Source organism: Spermophilus citellus, assembly GCF_964194105.1.
Source record: "Spermophilus citellus genome assembly, chromosome: 3".
Classification (NCBI taxonomy): Eukaryota; Metazoa; Chordata; class Mammalia; order Rodentia; family Sciuridae; genus Spermophilus; species Spermophilus citellus.
In genome coordinates, this window is record NC_138184.1 from 113,109,388 (window position 1) to 113,127,981 (window position 18,594).

General features: G+C 59.1%; 1 protein-coding gene across 2 annotated transcripts in view; it reads left to right on the forward strand.

Moving 5' to 3' along the window:
* Positions 1–1,566: 1,566 nt before the first annotated feature.
* The window catches only part of KIAA1671, a 140,375-nt gene continuing 123,347 nt past the window's right edge, over positions 1,567–18,594 (forward strand). Inside the window, exon 1 of one of the 2 annotated variants that reach the window (XM_081286569.1) lies at positions 1,567–1,664. The gene's annotated coding sequence lies outside the window, so the exon portion shown is untranslated. The remainder of the gene's footprint in view (positions 1,665–18,594) is intronic. The other variant, XM_081286570.1, reaches the window with a different exon arrangement.

Genomic DNA, 18,594 nt, shown 5'->3' on the forward strand with positions numbered 1-18,594 from the left:
TGCATTCTGGTCCTATCTAGGAGAAATGGAAAGTTCCTAGAAGGTTAGACAGGAGAGGCCGCAGATGGTACCTTAGCAAGTGTTGCTCACTTGTGGTTTTATGTCCATTCAGAGTGCTACCTGCTATGTGCCTAATCTGTACAAAGCAATAAGAATCAGGAGTAAACATACGCCCCTTCCAGGAGGCTCCCAGCAATTCTGGAGGCTGAGGCAGAAGGATGGAAAGTTTGAGACCAGCCTCAGAATATAGCAAGGTCCAAAGCAACTTAGAGAGATTTTGTTTCACAATAAAGAAGATGGATTTTGAGATTTCATTCTAATCATCCTCTGTTTCTTGTCTTAAAGAGGTACTGGTGGTCCTATATAAAAACCACTGAGATGGGTCCTGTTGGTGACTGTGTTCATGACATCATGATCAAGGAGAATATCCTAAGATATAAGACGTCACAGGTCCTCTTTCTCATAATTTCTGGGTTCTGTCATTGCGACAAGTCTCTTGGGGAGCCCTAGGTAGTTCCTCAGTATAAGGGGATAGATGGGTGGTGGTCCCAACAACACAATCGTGTGAACTGCCCTTTGTACACACCAACAACCTGAGCTAAAGATGAAGCGAGAGAGTGTTCCTGCAGTTCTCCAGAAGTCACACAGTGTGATGTTCTTCTCTCTCTCCACTATATCGAGGTCTAGCTGACTTAAAGGCACAAATGATGTCAGGTCCTCCAGTTACACATGCTCAGAAATTCTCCTTAGGAGCAGAGTCACAAATGCAAATTCAATATACTTGTTCACCCCTCCCCCACCCCGCAAAAAAAAAAAAAAAATCTGTAAGCTCCAAGAGCCAGGATGCTGCCAGTTGCTTCAGTGCCATGTCCCCAGCACGCAGCAAAGGGGGGGTGCTTCATAAGGATACGCTGGCTGGGCACAGTGGCGCGCGCCTGCAGTCCCAGCTACTGCGGAGGCTGAGGCAGGAGGATTGATTGAACCCAGGAATTCCAGGCCAGCCTGCGCAACAAAGTGGATCTCCGTTAACAGGACGCAGGACAGGCACCTCCCATCCCAGGGGCGACTTCCTACGATTTTCTCAACTGATACACAAGCCTACACTCATCATTTCCTTCGGCAACAACAAGGCAGTGGCTTGGCTCACAGCAGGATGCGAGCCTCGCCGAGGACATAGGTGCAGTCTGCAAGCCCGCCGCGAGGGGGCGCAAGCGCCCCGTGCAGACCTCGCGACTCCCGGCCGGCGCCCGCAGTCCAGGCGCTGTGTGACCTGCCCTCGCCCAGAGCCTCCTGAATTGCCCGGCGGCCTGGGGCGCTGGGGGGTACGCACCCGGCTGCCGGTCGGTGCCCGTCGCGGGGCTTTCCGACCCATGCCTGGGGATGGCTCTGGGGACGCGGCAGGGTCACGGTTTGAGGGGCGGGAGGGATGACCTCCGACCCGGCGAACAGTCCCAGGCCCAGGTTCCCCCGCGCGGATAGGGTCCGGCGGCCGCGCTCCGCCTGTGCTCTCCGCGCAGGCGCCGCGGGCTCCAGTTCCCATGGCGACGGGGCGCTTCCCGCGCGAGGCCCCGCCCCCAGCAGGCTAGGCTGCGCGGGGCCGGCGCGGGCAGGTGCGGCGGCCGCGGGCAGGTGGCGGCGCGGCGCGGGCTGGCGGCGGCGCCAGGGTAGGTTGCGCGGCGGCCGCGGGGGTGGGCGCTGGCGAACCGCCCCCAGTCCCGAGCCGCTAGCGGGCTGCGGAGGCGGCTGCGGGCGAGGGCCGCCAAGTTTCTGCCTGGCCGAGGCCGGGGGGAAAAGTTGGCAAAGTTGGCCGAGGAAGAGGCGGGGACCCAGTGGATCCCCGGGCTCCGGGGCCGCGGGGAGGGGCTGCCCGGCTTGGGACCCGGGGAATCCGTCTCCCGAGACTTGGGAGTGGATCCCGCGGGAAGATCCCGCACCGGGCCACCAATGGATCCCGCGCCACCCGGTTGGCCACTTGGGAGTCGATCCCAGGAGGGATCGGGCGCCGGCGGCCTGGGGTCCCCCTGGGTCCCTAGCCAGGCAGTGACGCGAAGGGTGATTGGCGACTGAGAGTGGATCCCTCCCCCTCCACGCGGGTCCGAGCCTGGGGAGTGAATTCCGAGAGATCTGGTGGCCAGCAGCTGGGGGATCGCTGGAAAATCGGGGTACCCAGCATGCAGCTGCTAAGAGCTGGACATCCGTGCGGGTTGGAGGCCCGGGAGGTGGACCGTGGGCCGCCCGGGCGCCGGGCGGGGCGGGGCGGGGGCCGGGGCGCGCAGGCCTTGGGGACAGCGTGGGTGGGCAGAGGGCAGCGCTCTGGCCCCGGGGGCTCGGCACGCGTCCTCCCTGCGGGGCCTGCGCTCCGTCTGCTCGTCTTCCCAGGGCAGAGGAGGACCCAATGAGATGGAGCCTCAGTCCCCCTGCTCCAGACAGGCCCATGTGGTCCCCGCCCCGGTGGCGGGCGGCGCCCGGGGATACGGGAGGGGCCTCTGGGAAGGGAAGCTGCCCATTGACCCGCACCCGAGCCTGACCTTTCCACACCCTCCCAGCGCTGCACGCACTGGCCTCGGAATCGAGGCGCGGTGCCCTCAACCCTGCTTTTCGTGTCCGGGAGCAGGCGTGTGACCTCCGCAGGACACCTCAGCGCTTAGGGCTTCCTGAAGGCCAGGATTGAACTTTCTCTAGCCAGGAGCAGCCATTACCTTTTGGAAGGGGAAGGGCTGTACCTGTTGCACAAAGAAAAAGCTTTTTCTTTGGAGACTCTTGGTGACCTTGGGCAACGCACTGCACTTAACCTGTTTGAGCTCCCGTTTTCACTGAGACAAAATGGGGGGTAGGGATGTCACCCTTTCCCTTTTGGCGGGCATATGGGGTGAATGGACACAATAGGTGAAAAAGTTCCTATAAATAGTCGCAGGCCCCTCCTGTCCTTTTCCATCCCCTGGACGTCCCCTGCTTGTCTGAGGGAAGGCTCCAGAAACCCACCTTGTCTCTTTGCACTGCAGGCTTAGATGTTTAGCTTGGCCTTTCTTTCAGATGGGTTAATGGCCCCCCTCCTCCTTCCTTGCAGAAAGAAGCTCTGGGGTTGGCTAATGAGTAACCAGGCATTTGGCCCAGGCTTCTCCCGTTGCTAATGCATCAAGGATCCTGGACAGACCTGTGTTCACTCCTGACCCTGGTGTCTTGCTCCTTTCATTGGCTGCCAGGGACTGTCCCCAGGTCGTTGTGCGGATGCAGGCCTGGGTCTTGATGGTTTGGGGGGATCCTTTTGAAAGGATTTGCGTGCTCCACAGGGGGGCAGTTACAGGAGAGAAGTTCAGCCTTTTAGTGCTCAGTGTCTGGGCACAGGGTTTGGCGGGGCAGGTGAGCTGGCCCAGTCTGTCTGCCCTGGGGATCGAGCACCTACTAAATGCTGGCACTGTAGACGTGGAGTGTGGCCAGGGCCGCCCGGATCTGACATTCTAGCTGGGGAGCGGGAACTTGCCCGATTCCGTGTTGGGCATGCGGCCCTCACCCCCGATCCTGAGCTGGAACCCTCCCCTCGAGGGCCGGGGGCTGGTCCTTATTCAGGGCAGATCTTGGCGGAGTGGAGGGGCCAGCTGTCTGCCCCTGAGCAGGGTCCCCTTGGCATCACCAGACTGTGTCTCTGACCAACTCAGGGAAGGAGCCTCGGGGTATCTCCTCTGTGGGCTCATTCATTCCCCGTGGCTCATTCACTCATATGTCAAGACACTGTGTCCCAGATGCAGCTTGCAGACACGTCAGGTGGGGAAGCCTTTGGAGAAAAAGTCCCTTATCTAGAAGAGCCGAATGCGGAGGGCCAGCCTAGGGCCAGCAGAGGGGCCTTGGGACTGAGCAGGATGGAGCTCAGCCTGGTCGCCTGGACTCTTGCCAGCAGGAAGAGGCTGGTGTCCTGGGTCCTAAAGCCCAACAGCAGAGGCTGGAGGGAGGAGGGAGTATGGGGGTGGGCCCGTGATCTGGACTTTATTCCTGGGCAGCGAGGCGCCCCGGCAGGTTCCCGGCCCTCTTGCCCTGGCCGACGTGGGGACTGAAGGGAGGGGACGGTCCTGGAGCCCCAGGGGCCGGTAAGGAGACTGCTGGGAAAACCCAGGTGGGCTGAACTTGCATGGAGCAGGACACTGGTGTTGAAGGTGGATGGCAGCCGGGACGCGGGGCAGGGTTATATCCAGAGAGCCACTCGGGACGACACCTCCTCAGGGTGTAAGTCCACCTGGTGAAGGACGCTGTCGGGGACACACTTAGGACTTGTGAGTGTGTGCACTTGGCTTAGCTGTGGTCCTGCCGGGATCCTGTCAAACCTCTTAGTCTGCAGGGCCTCCCTATGGGGAGCTGGTGGGGTTCCTTGCTCCTGTGTCTGATGCAGGGCTGGGGTGTCCTGAGGTCGACCAGCCGCAGGGGGCAGAGCAGGGATGTGACCTGGCCACCACTTGCGTTTGGCAAAGGTTGGAGTCGGTGAGGTCCACTGGGCAGAAGCTTCAGAGGATGTGCTGCAGGGTAAACCCAGGGAGGCTTCCAGGAGGAGGCGGGAGGGAAGGCAGGAGCCAGCCAGGGACACCCGGGGGCCAGGCTTCGGCTCTGGAGTGTGGATTGTGGCCTTGGTGTGGTACTTGTTTGGATACTCAGCTCCTGTCTGTAAAATGCGCTGCTGAAAGGGTCCCCCCATCAAACGGGGATTCCCTGGGTTTAGCGAAGTGGCACCTGGGAAGTGCCAGGCACAGAGTCTGGCCTGGCTGTGCCCAGGATGTGGGGTATGACGTTATCGCCGGCAGCAGGAAGTGTTCCAGGCCAGGCAGCCTCACCCAATCTGGAGTGTGGGGGAAGGAGCAGCTGTCTTGGAGAGGAGTGGGAGGCGGAGGCAGGGAGGGATGGCGGAAGGAGTCTGGGCTGCCCCTTGGAGAAGTGAGGGTAGTCGGCATGCCCAGAACACAGGGTGTGTTGACTGACCAAAAGACCATTAGCAACCCCTGCCTTTTCTTGAATACCCAGGAAGGATAGGAGATGCGCATCTAGAAGGGAACAGTCCTGCCCCGGCTCACCAGTCAGATTATAGGAAGATAATTCCAGATGAGTCCCTCCCCCTCCAGCCTCAGTTTCTTCCTCCGTGAAATGGGAGGATCAGAGAGAACGCAGGCAAAGCCCGTAGCATATTGGAACAGTTGCTTTGGGCTGGAACCTGGACTGAGTTCTTTCATTCCTTCTTTTTAATTCTTTGCAACAAACCCAGGCAGTGCCTGCTTTGGGACCCTCCAGTCTGTGGTTTGAGATTCCAAAGCTTTAAAATGTTGCACAGCCGGGAAGCGGAAGAGTCAGGATTTGAACTCAAGCCCTCTGCCCCAAAGCCATGCACCCCGCCCCCCAGCCACTCTGTCCCTCAGCACAGGGGTGGTGCTCCTGGCCACTCCCACCATCAAAGGCCTGCCATTTAAAAGTGAGCTGACCTCTGTTTGGATTGAAGGGCAGGGACTCAGATTTGTACATAGGTAATATTTCCCACCATCAAGACGATATTTTATTGAGGATCTTCTGCGGGCAAGGCACTAGGTGAGCCAAGACTGCACAAGATGGATTCTTCCGGAATCCTCTGGTCAGTGATGGTTTATGGCACAATGAATAAGTAGGCGAAAAATTATGGCCTTGACTTTGGGAAGGGGTTATTGCTTCGACATTGGTTAATTGCTCGATTTACTGACCTTTGAAATGTTTTATAACCTGTCTCCATTAAGAATATGAAGCATGTTTGCGAAGCATGATCTTTGGCTGCTCCTATCTCTGAGTTAGGAAGGATGACCCCACATCAAAATGCAGATAGTATTCTGGAAATAACATGCGTTGCACACCACACACCCCACGTGTCAGAGACGGCACAGTGATACTCCACTGGGTGAAAAGTGCGTCTCAAACTCCCGATTCTTACTTCTTGAAAAATTAGCCTTTTCTCTTGAACTTCCTGAAGGTTCACGTACACTTGTTTATTCCCTTCCCAGTCCCTGTCACACTCTGCTAAATCAATGATATTTTAACCTCCCGACTGGAATCAAGGGATGAGTTTGAATCTTGTTTCTGCTGCTTATCCGCTGCTGTGAGACCTTGGGAAGCTGAATTGACCTCTCTGAGCCCCTTTCCTTCCCAATAAATGGCATAATAATGGGACCTGCCTCTGAGGGTTGCAGTGAGGCGCACACGACAAGAGCTTGGGGTTGTTATCGATCATCCTTATTATTACTGGTGGTGGTGGTAGAGGGTCGGTATCATGGCCAGTTTCCCCTCTGACTTTCTGCTCTAGAGGGCAGGAGCCCGTCTGTCCTCACTGCTGCGATCCTGGAACCACCCGACGCAGTAGGTGCTCAGTAAACAGCCAGGTGATGGATCAGTGCCTCTGCCTCTTGTGGGGCCACACCCGCGATGACGGTGATGTGGAGCAGGCTTGGCTCTCCCCATGCTGGGACATGTCGGTTGACCCTGCTCCTCCTAAGGGCCCAAGGACACTCCCGTGTGTATAGCGTCCCTAGTCACCTGGTCTGCCTTCGGTGGACAGGGTCGCCTTTTGCCGTGGTGCATGGTGCTGTCATAACACCCCCGCCAGGTTGTCCTTGTCCGTCTGTTGCAGGAGACTGGGAGACACATTCCAGAAGGTTCCCTGTGCAGCCCTCTTACACTCACGCTGAGGCTGAGGGAGATGGAGACTGTTCGGATACCCCCAGAGAGGGGTAGCTGGTTGGCTTTGTCTTATCAGTGTCACGGGCTGTGGCCTGGTGGCAGGGAAGTTGATCATCCCCACAGTTTGCACAATGTTTTGTGGCCTTTGGGATTTTATCCGACCTGCTGAAGACTGTGTCTTGGAAGACATTTGCCGTGTACCCACGAGTCCTTCTGGAAACGTATGGTCGTTGTATTGGTCAGGATCTTGCTGCGTAACAAGCACCTCCCAGATCTCAGTGGCCTTTCGTAGAGCAGCCATTTGTTTCATGAGCCTGAGTCAGCAGGTCTTTTGACTGATCTGGTCTGGCCGTGGCCTGCATGCTGGACTCCAGGATTTAGATGGTCTTCTTTGATGCACTCAGGGGGATGGGTGACAGCCAGCTGGGGCATGATTATCAGCAGGAGCCCGCAGTGCTGTGAATGCCTCAGAGAGAGCTGAGGAGGTGTTGCTCCTGCCCTTGATCTGCAGTCCACTGCCACGGCCAAGCCCCACAGCAGGGAGCCCGGCCTCCTCCTCACCTGGAGCAGTGCTGCAGTTTGCGTGGTCGTGATGTTGCTGGAGTGGGAGGGGTCTTTGGGGACGAGAGCAGCTGCCAGGAGAGGCTCAGAGTGTGGCTCGTGGTCTGTGTGGAAGAGAGGACCTGGTTCCAGCTGATGGCCCAGAACAGGTCGTTCCCCACCGAGTCTCGGTTTCCTCATCTGGGAAGTGGGGCCAGCATTCCTCTGCTGAGCGGCTGGGAAGCCTGGACCCAGTACTGGGGGGCGGGGGCTTCACCCACCTGGTGGGGACGCGCTGGGGGTGACTGTTTTATGCTGACTTTTGTTCGGGACCTGGGTGTCACCTGGAGCCGGGGCTCTGGGTTCGGGTCCCAGCGCCACCTCTTTTGGGGGCACATGACCTTGACCAGCCCCATCACAGCCCAGCCTGGGGTGCACTTTGTGAAATGGACACGGGTGCTTGGAGGTCAGGAGGGACGGGGGCAGGCTGGGCACTAAGGAGATGATAAGTGCGTGGTGGCTGTGAGGACAGCGTGGGGCCCAGGCGTCCTGACTGGCATGGGGGGAGCCAGATCCCAGTTCCCTCACTCGCTGGCTGTGTGGCTTTGGGTAGGGCAGTGAACCACTCTGGGCTAAATGGGAGAGCGAATCGGCCTGCGTGCTGGGGTGAGAACATAAGCTGCGTTGACAGTGCCCTTCAGGAGCCCAGTCCCCGTGCCTGTGGCTGTTATGTCACTGTTATCAGTATTACTAGGGCAGGGAGGGGCTGGGGGTCACCTCCTGTCCTGGGAGCCCCAGGGCCGGGAGGAGGAGTGGGGTGGGAGATGCTCTGGGTCCACCCTGAGCCTGTGTCCCCTGCTGCTCTCCTGGGAGCAGGGTTGGGGCTGCCTGCTCCGAGTCCTCAAGACTGTCCCCCAGAGGGGCCTGCTGATCCAAGGCAGCCCCCACCCAGGACCTGCAGGTCTCGGGGCCCCAGGGCGTTGCCAAAGGCTGCCTGTATGAGGGTGGGGTCAGAGGTCACCCATGCCTTCATGTTCCTGTTGTCAACACCCATCATCTCCATCACAGGCCAAGTCCTGTGCTGGCTGAGGGCCCTGGGAATGTGCCTGGGGCCTGGGACGCCTTTCTGAACAGAAGCTGGGGGGGGGGGCAGAGTCTGGGGCAGTCAGGCCCGGGCCTCCTGTGTGACCCTGGGCAGCCGCATCACCTCTCTGAATGTGTCCTGTCTGTGAAGTGAGTCTCTGGGGGCCACGGCGCCCTCCAGGTCAGAGAGGGCAACCTTTGACCTGCAGGTGCAGGTGGCTTCTGGGCTGGCCCCTGCTTTCACAAGTCTGGGGGGTGACCGAGGCTGCCTCTCCCCTCTATGCAGAGACCCAGCTTTTTATTTTTTGTTTTTTTAAGTTTTACTTGAGGTTGGACACACACCTTTATTTTATTTATTTATTTATTTATTTTTATGTGGTGCTGAGACTCAAACCCAGTGCCTCGCGTGTGCCCGGCAAGTTTCCACCACTGAGCCCCCGCCCCAGCCCGAGACCCGGCTTTTGAGAAGGACAAGGTCATGTGTAGTGAAGGAGAACTTGTATGAGTGAGAAGTCACCCCGCCCAAGCTGTCTGCCACCATGTCCCTTGTGTTGTTTCATTTGATCCTTATAACCCCATTTTACAGAGGGAGTCGCTTATCCAGGGCCACCGGGAAGGGGGACGTGGATCTGGGCAGCCTGACTCCAGCCCCCATGTCCCAAGTCTCTCCATGGCTCCTTCCCAGGCAGAATGGGAAGATCCTAGTGTTAGATCCTGTCTCCACACGTCAGTGCTGTGTAGCTTTGGGCAAGTGACTTCACCTCTCTGAGCTTCAGTTCATCCACAGAAAGAAAAAGCTAAGATTTTCCCTGAAGGGTCATCGCAGGGTTAGATAACTATATAAAAAGTCTTTTGCACATAGTAGGCACTTCAAAAACAGGGCCTCCCCCATAGAAGATCTGTTCAGGGTTTTAAAAACAATGTCAGTCCTAAGGTCCGAGCCACGCCGTGAATCTTTGTTCGTAGTCGAAGCAGAAATATCAACGGTGGCAATAATAAAAGACAATAATCAACGTCGATCGGCGGCTTCCGCTCCCGGTCCCTGATGTGCATCTGGCCTGGTGACTAGTCCTCGTGACTGCCTGTCAGGATGGGTGCCGGCATCGTTCCCGTCTGACAGAGGAGGAAACCGAGGCCCAGAGCGGCCCGCCGCCCTGACCAGCAGTACCCACCGGCTCGCAGCGGCCAGGACCGCCGCCCTCTCTGGTGCCCGCGGCCTGGTGGAGGGGGCCTGGTGGACGGGCAGCAGCATTCCGAGGGGGCGGGGCTGCGGCCCGGGGGCGGGGCTGCGGCCCGGGGGCGGGGCTGCGGCCCGGGGGCGGGGCTGCGGCCCGGGGGCGGGGCATGCTTGTGCAGGTTCCCGTTCTGCTTCCTCCGTGACTGAGGTGCTTCTGGGGACCGCGCTGTACTAAGGGGCCTCGGGCACAAGGGAGGCCACCGGGCGCGGCAGGCACACCCGGGTTCCTGTGAACTTGGGCCTCGTCCTGCCCTGACATGAAGCCAGGCCTGGCAGGCACTGCCCTGGGCACTGGGCAGGGCTGGGAGTGACGCGGGCGCGGAGCCCCGAAGGCCCTTGGGCCTGGGCAGCTGCCCACGTCTGTGCCTCACCGCAGGCCCAGCCCTCCTGTCCTGTTCCCCCCTTGTGCCAGGGCTGTGCAGGGCACGGGAGGGGTCCTGGTCCGGGGGGCGGGTGGAGAGGGCCGGAAGCTCTGGGCCACAAGTCAGGCCTCCTGCGTTCTAGGCCTGGCTTCTCTGCTGTGTGTCTTTGAGTAAGCCCGTTCCCCTCTCTGGGCCTTTTGTTTTTACTGGTGTAAAGGAAACCAGGTGAGCAGACCGCAGCACCTCCCGCTCCTGCTGCACCATCTGGCGGAGTCCAGACCAGCCCTCTGCCAGGCAGGGCCTAGAAAGCCCGTGTACCCCAGGGCCACCCTCGCCCTAGCCAGTGCCTGCTGTGTGCCTTCTCCCCAGATCCCCACGGCCCAGAGAGGCACAGCTGCCCTCGCTGTTCTCAGCTGGGTTCAGAGGCCCCTCTGGACCTGCCTCCCACGAAGTCCTGTCCCCATCCCCCATCTGCCATGGGCGTTCCAGGTCACAGTTTCCTCTCCCCTTGGGATATTTATTATGGTCGTCTTTGTGTTTATTGAGCACCTACTGTGTACTGGGCCTGGGCACAGAGGAGGGAGACAAGGAGGCAGAGAGCAGTGTCCTTCCTGGTGCACTCAGGGGAGAGGACAGTGGACAGAGGTAGCCCTTCTCTCCAGAGGCCAGTCGCTGCCCCCTGAGCTCCAGGCCGCTTCCCTGGGGGGTCTTGACACGGCCCCTCGGTCCTTCCTTCTTCCCTCTGTCCTTCCATTGGAGGGGGTGGGTGGGGGTGGAGGGAGGCAGTGAGAAGCTGCAGGAGTCTTCGGGGCCCAGCGGCCGGCCCCTGTCTGCCCCACTGCCCTGGGTCAGCGAACCGCCCAGCTTCTGCTGGGCCTCCTCAGAGGAGGACTGTCCCAAGAGACAGCGCGAGTCAGGGCCGTGTGGCCCGTCCTCAGCTTGGGGGCCCTGGCCTGGGGCCCACACCAGGGATGGGGTGCTGGGGTCTGTCCTTCCTCTAGCCTGTGGGGGAGTGCTGGGTGTGGGGGGCCCAAGCTGTCCATCAGGAAAAGCCCCACGGTGCAGCGGAGTCTCTGGGGTGCCGTGGGGTCCCCACCTCTGTCCTCCACTTGACCTTGACCCTTGGTGGTTCTCCCTGCCCTCACCTCCACCTGGTAGGTGCAGCCTGAGATCCTGTCAAGGGATCGTGCGGATGACTCTCAGGTCCTTTTGTGTCCCTTTATCCTGACTGCACAGAGGCGCCCCTTCATGGTGTGGGGCTGGGATTTTCTCACTCACCCCGCACGCCGTGCATGCGTACCTGTCCATCGATGGGAGGTGTCAGCTCTGTGTCTTGGTGCACGGAATGTGGGTTTGCTTCTCAGATGGCTTGGATTCCAATCCTGGCCTGTGACCTCCACGCTGTGTGACCTTAGGCAGGACCCTTGCCCTCTCTGAGCCTGAGTTTCTCCCGTTTACGGGGCGTGTCTGTGCATGTTGGTATTCTGAGGACACCTTGGGGTTCTGAGGTTGCTCTGAGGACTCAGGAGTCGTTGCTGGTGGAGGGTTTGGAGAGCTCACGGCAAATGCTCAATTCCCGCCCACCGCTGTTCCCTACGTATTTGGGCTCTCTTGTTTTGGGGGACAAGCCCCCTCTAGAGTGCTGAGGTCTGTAGCTGTTTGGGACCCAGACGTTCGGCTGGGGGTGCAGCCCCAGGCCACCTCCTGGGTGTACACAGTGGTGCGTCCTTCGTTCCCTGGGGCCAGGGCTGCGCAGACCGGGGACCGGGCACACTGGGTGCCTTCAGAGCAGGTCCGTCCTGATCCCTGTCCCTCAGGGGTGCTTACTGTCCCTGCCCAGGCCTGGCTGTCGTCCAGGTTCGGGCTCCTGGGCTGTTCCAGGGCCCTCTGCCTCCTCCCCAGGCTGGATGGGCTCGGGGACATGGAGAGGAGGGTCAGTGCCCCTCCGGGAAGGCCTGGCACTGGGACCCTGTGGCCTGGGCAAGTGGCTGCCCGGGATTCACGCCCAGTCTCCTCCACTGGCCTCCACTGGCCTCCATTGGCCAGTCGGGACTCTGGGCCACATGGTGTTCTGGGCCCTCTGGGAGCAGGCGTCTGGCTGGGCCTCTCCATCAGCCTTGGGCGCCCCGGGGACAGCAGCCCTAGCCCAGCGGAGTGGCCCTGTGCTGGGTGCCTGTGAGCTCCCAGGTCCTCCTCGTGGATCTGGGCGCCGTTATTAATGCCACTGTCTGCTGTCCACAGAGCTTGGGACTCTGTCTAGTTGTGCTGGCACATCTAAATGTGACGCTCAGTGGGTGGGCAGTGGTCACTGCAGGCCACGGTTGTGTAGGGTGTGATCTGGAGGTGGCCCTGGGCGGCTGGCTTGGTTTCCTCGTCTGTGACGCTCCAAGGCCACGCCCAGCGGTCCCTCCCTCCGAGGTCCCCGGGGCCCTGTTTGTCTGTTTGAGTGGCTCCAAGGATGGCACCGTCTTGGGGTGGCACCCCAGGGCCCTCCAGGTCAGGGTTGCGCCCACACAGGTCTCGGGGTCTCTGACTCGGGGTGACAGGGAGATGCTTCTGAATGGGCACCCATAACTCTGCCGGGTCCTGGAGGAAGCAGCTTGGCTGGGACGGGGCGCAACCGCCGTGAAAATGAAAACCATCCCCGTGTCACCAGGCAGTGGGGACAGGCTCCTGACAGGGATGTCAACGGGGCGGGTTTGCCGAGCACTGGCTCAGGACGCCCACTCCTGGTCTCACTTGAGCCACTCAACAAACAGCCCCCCTGAGAGATGGCCCACGAGCCACAGTCAGGACCCCAGGAAAGATCTGTCACTTGTTCACGGACATCTGCCTCCGTCCACCTGTCCCTGCTGCCGCTGTGCATCCTTCACCCGCCTGGTGCAGGTCTTCCATCACCCACCCGTTCGTCGGTCCATCTGTCCATCCACCCACCTGTCCTTTCTTCCCACCCCGTCCATCCTTCCACTCTCCCCTGCGCGTCAGCTTACCCTTCCTTCCATCTGTCCATCCCCATCCCTCTGCCCGAGCACACGCCCACTTACCTTCCTGTCCACCCAGCCCCCTACCACCCATCCAGCCCATGACGCTGTTAGCTGAGCACCTACTCTGTGCCAGGCACTGAGGACGCAGCCCCGTGGCTCAGTGCTTTATGGACCTGGCCCTCGAGTGTGGAGAAGCTGATAACGAGGAGCTGCAGGTAGTGATTAAGGCAATGGCCAAGATCAAAGAAGGTGCCGGAATGGTTGGTGTGTTTTAGATCGGACGTTAGGGAAGGGCTCTTGGGAAAAGTGACCTTTGTGCTGTAACCTGGAGGACTTGAAGGAGCTGGCTAAAGGGCCCAAGGGAAAGCGTTCTGGGCAGGTGCAAAGGCCCTGAGGCAGGAGCCCTCCAGGCGAGCTGGAGGAACCCAGGTGCACCGGGAGCCAGGTGGGAGGGTGGGAGGCGGGCCGGGCCTTGCTGGTCTGCAGTTGCCCTTTACGGCGGCCCCAGGGGAGGTTTCAGAAAGACGGGCTGCTGAGCACAGAAAGGCCTTGCGAGGTAGAGGACGAGGCTGAGGGGACAGCAGTCCTGCAGGGGGCAGGAGGGGGACACAGGATTGAGCACAGCCTGCCCCCTGCCCCTGCTGTCCCCAGCCCAGACCCCAGCCTACAGTCACAGCGAAGTCTGTGTTTCCGTCATGCCTGTCCCCCTGTGCCCCGCTAAGTCCCAGAGGGCAGGGACTTCTGCTCACAGCCTGGCCCTTTACGGTGCCTGGCACACAGTAGGTGTGCTCAGTGTTTCCTGAATGGATGGCCAGTGAGTTCCAGAGAAAACCTGGGTGACCGTGGCAATGGTGACCAATAATGATGGCCTGGTCATGACCAGAGGCAGCCTGTGCTCTGGAGCCTCCTGCCGCCCCTCGGCCCACCCTCTGCCCACTGCCCTCTGCCCTTCCCTGGTTGGTGTGAGGGGGCTTGGCCGGCCCTGGGAGGCCCTGTCACCGGCTGGGCCCCAGTGCCGGGCTATTTCCCCTTGTGTGGCTGTATGAGCTGGACTCCTGGTGGCCGGGGATGGAGTGGGGGCGGGCTGGGAGGGGAAGCAGCACTGAAGAGCCGAGTTCAGGTTTTCCAGCTTTCATTGCTCAGCCTCGGGACCCAGGGCCAGTCCCATCCCCTCCACAAGCCTGCTTGCCAAGTGGTGACGGTGACAGCAGCAGTGTCCCTTTATGGACCCCCTTGCATGTGTCAGGCACTGTGCTATCTCAGTTCTCACGGTGACTCCACAAGGTAGCCACTGTTCATGTTCCACTTTCTAGATGGAAGAGACTGAGGTTCAGAGACGGGATGCCACTGGAAGACAGTCATTCAGCCGGGAGGTGGGGGGCTGGCGTCTGAACCCACCAAGAGCTAAGGCATGACTTCAGCACTACCAGACCCCAGTCATTCTTGTATCGTTTTGAAATTTTTATTTTTCATATTTTTGTACTTGGACTGCTTTTCAGTGAATGTTTGTCTTGAAATCGTCTCTTCTTAAGTAACAGCTTTATTGAGAGAGAGACTCCATGTCCCCAATCCAGTCCTTTAAAATATACAGTTCAGTGGCTTTTATCCCATCCATGGGCAGGTGCAACTATTGCCACAATCAATTTTCTGTAATATTTATTTTTTAGTTTTAGATGGACACAGTATCTTTATTTTCTGTGGTGCTGAGGATCGAACCCAGGGCCTCGTGTGTGATAGGCGAGAACTCCACCACTTAGCCCCAGTCCCTGCCACGATCAATTTTAAAACATTTAATATTTTTTAATTTTTATTTTTGGGATTGAACCCAGGGGCACTCAACCACTGAGCCCCATCCCCCAGCCCTGTTTTGCATTTTATTTAGAGACAGGGTCCCTCTGAGCTGCTTAGGGCCTCACTAAGATGTTGAGGCTGGCTTTGAACTTGTGGCCCTCCTGCCTCAGCCTCCCAAGCTGCTGGGATGATAGAACACTCTGTGACCACAGAAGGAAATCCATGCTTGTCATCTGTCACTTCTCACTTTTCTCCCACTTCTCCAGCCTTAGGCAACCATGAATCTAGTTTCCATCTGTGTAGACTTGTCTGTTTGTCGGGTCACCTAAAGGCCTTTTGTGACCGACATCATCTTCCACTTAGCAAAATGTCCTCAGGGCTCAGGTGTGTTGTAGAAGTTGGTGTTTCTTTCCTTTTTTATACCTGTGTTCTACTCCCCTGTGTAGATATACCACATTTTGATTCATTTTTATTCTGTGTATTTATTGACTTATTCCCAGGGCTGGGGATCAAACCCAGGGTCTCGCACGTAGTGGGCAAGCACCCTACCACGGAGCTGCGCTGAGACCCCTTGATTCATTTTTAAAAACTTATATGAAAACACTGTCAAGTACGTTCAGTGTGCCGATTGTACTTTGCCTGATGTGCACGTGAATTCATCCCATAAAGCATGCTTGTGCGGACTTTGCCATGGTACCCACCCCACACTGGGCGTCCCCGTCCCTTATCCTGCAGACTCATGGGCCACCCACAGATGGGCTGTTCTGGGTGTGGTGGTGACTTTTGGGCATGTGGTTTACATCTCTGCCCCACAAGTGAGCAGGGCAGAGTTTTGTGCCTCCCGAGGACCTGTGCAGGTGCTCCTGGGATCCGCTGGCTACTTTTTCAAAGCCATGACTTTGCCATCGGCTTTGGCATTGACATTGCCCAGGGCTCTCCCAGACCTGCGACCATCCCCAGATTGGACTGAGATCTCTGAATTTGCAGTTTCGCAGCTCAGTGATAGGGGAGCATTGTCATTTCAGAGGGCTCAGCCACCAGGTCGCAACATCGATCCCTTTTTCCAGGCAAGAAAACTGAGCCTCAGAGAGGGTGGTGACTCTGCCCACGGAACACGGCAAAGATGAGGCGGTCAGACACCAGCGCCTTGCTCCTTGCATTTCGTTTGGCTTCCCGGCCTCCCTTAGCCCTTGGCAGTGCTGCTGCTGACCCATCAGCAGGGGACCCAGCTGTGGCTTCTTGGCCCAGGGTGGGCCTGGGCCTCCCTCCCCTCCCCCTCCCTCCCCTCAGCCTGGGCTTCTGTGGGCCCCGTGGGAAGTGCTGGGCCCCCGCGGTGTGTGCATTTCCCTCTCTGGGCCTCGGACAGCCTGTCCTCCCCCACCCGGCCCTGAGCCAAGACTCTGGTCCCTGCTGCTGCGGGGCCCTGGGGAGAATGCTCCCCTTGGGCTGTCCCTGCCTGTGGCCAGCAGATGCCCCCAGGGCAGGCCACAGGTCCCAGCAAGCCACCTGGAGGCTTGGCCTTTGGTTTGGAAAGTCTCCTCTTCTGGGGGGGAACAAGTTCTGGAGCAGATGTCAGCTGTGCTCAAGGTCACAGCAGGCTGCTGGGCAGGGCAGGTGTCCGCACCCGGCCTCTGGGTTCTTTCCAGTTCCCGCCCCTGGCTGCTCCCCGCTGCCTGGGACCCTGTAGTCAGAGGCCTGTGTGACCCTCCCAGGAGACGTGAGCCGCCCGGGTGGAGCCTCAACACCCCAGCCGCCTGCCGGGCCTGGGTGCCCTGCCCGTGGGGGACAGGGAGAACCCAGTGGCCCGTGGTGGGACGTAGGCCATGTCAGGGCCCAGCACCCTGGTGGGGGTCAGAATGGCTGGTGGCCTGACCCCTGCATGCTGGCGCCCAGAGCTTATAGGAGAAGCGCTCCCGGTGGCTGTCACGGCCACACTGTGAAGGCTGGAGGCGTCGTCGTCCCCAGGAGCCTGCCCACAGGCCCTCTGGTGTGGGCTGGCCACAGCTGCTCAGGTCCATCTCGATTCCCGGCCACATCACAGACAGGGGATGCCTGCGCCGGGCCCCTTGGTGCGGGGGTGTAGTAGGTGCTCAATACGCAGCAGAGTGAGGAGGCGCCTGCGTCGGGAAGGCTCGCGGGTCCTGGCTTTGCCGCTCTGCCTGCGCGACTCTGGCGGCACCGGAGACCCCTCTACACAGCGGGAGGGACTCGAACCAGCTCTGGCCCTCAGGATCAGCTGGGCTACGCAGGGGCCGCTCGGGGGTCGTGGTCACTGTGAAGGTAATGTCGGCGTTGTCCTGATCAGCACCTCCGCGTGTGTATCAGGGGACCCTGCCTTTGTAAAAGGGACCCCAGGGGACAGTGGAGGCAGGGCTGGACATGGTGACCTCTTCCCGGCCCGTGATGCTGGATACAATGTTTGTCCCAAGGCCAGGGACTGGGCCATTTTCTGCCCTTCCAGGCCCAAGGTGGGGGCTGGTGCCTGGCAGGACTCAGGGCTTGGTGGGTTGCTGTCCCCAACTGCCCCTGGGGGAAGGTCAGGTCCTAGGTTGGGCCTGGGGAGCCCAGGAGGCAGGGCCAAGAAGGCTGGCTGGAGGCCCTTCATCTCTGGTCCCTTGAGGAACCGCCACCCCTCCAGGTTCCCGTGGGATCCAGGTGGGTCCCACTCGGGGCGGGGCATCTCCTCTGTCCTCGCTGGGCCCAGTCGCCCAGCCTCCCCAGTGCACCACCCAGACCCACAGGCCAGAGACCCCTGTGCCCTCAGCCTCTTCCTGTGGGTGCCCCCAGAGGGGAGCCATTACGGCCACCACCAGGTCACAGCAGGTAACAAGCTGAACACCCACCGCCCCGGCCCCTGCCTGCCTCTGCGCACCAGAGCTCACCCGGCACCCAGTCACGGGGTTCAGAGAAGCAAGGCCACCTGGAGGCTACCTGGCTGGCACGTGGTGGCACTGGGGTTGACCTGTGCCCGCCCCGCCTTCTGTGGTTAACTTGTGGTGAGATACAGATGACGACTCACTCCTTAGCCTCCACCAGTGACGTCGAGGACACTCACGTCCTCACGTAGCCTTCACCAGCGTCCACCTCCAGGACTCTGTGTTTACCTTAGGAAAATAAACCCCTGTTCCCAGACAGTCCCCTCCTCCCCAGCACCCCTCTACCTTCTGTGTCTGTGAGCTTGACAACTCTAGGCACCCAACAAGTGGCCGCCCGTTTTTGGAGGGGCAGTATTGAACCCAGGGGCCCTCAACCACTGAGACCCATCCCCAGCCCTATTTTGTGTTTTATTTAGAGACAGGGTCTCACTGAGTTGCTTAGCACCTCGTTTTTTGCTGATGCTGGCTTTGAACTTGCGGTCCTCTTGCCTCAGCCTCCCGAGCTGCTGGGATGACAAGTGTGCACCACCGTGCCCGGCAGTATTTGTCCTTTTGAGTCAGGCTTATGTCACTTGGTATGATGTCGTAAAGGTTCACCCACGTTGTGGCATGGGGCAGAATTTCCTTCCTTTTTAGGGCTGAATACTATTCCAGCGTGCACACTTCACATTTGGATACTGGGTTGTTTCCCTGATTTCATTATTGTGAATAACGCTGCTCTGAACATGGGTATACAAAATACCTGTCCGAGTCCCTGCTTTCAACTTATAAAAAAAAATGGTATATCTTGAAGTGGAATAACTGGGCTGTATCTTTAGACTTTTTGAGAAACATCCATTCTGCGGTCCCCCAGGGTTGTATTCATTTATATTCCTACTCGGGCTGCACCGGGGTCCCCATTTCCCTGCCTCTTCACCCACACATGGTGTTCTAGTTTTGTTTTTGTTTTGTTTTGTGTTTTGAGGCACTAGGGATTGAACTCAAGGGCGCTCTCCCAGTGAGCTACATCCCCGGTCTTTCTAAATTTTATTTTTGAGACAGGGTCT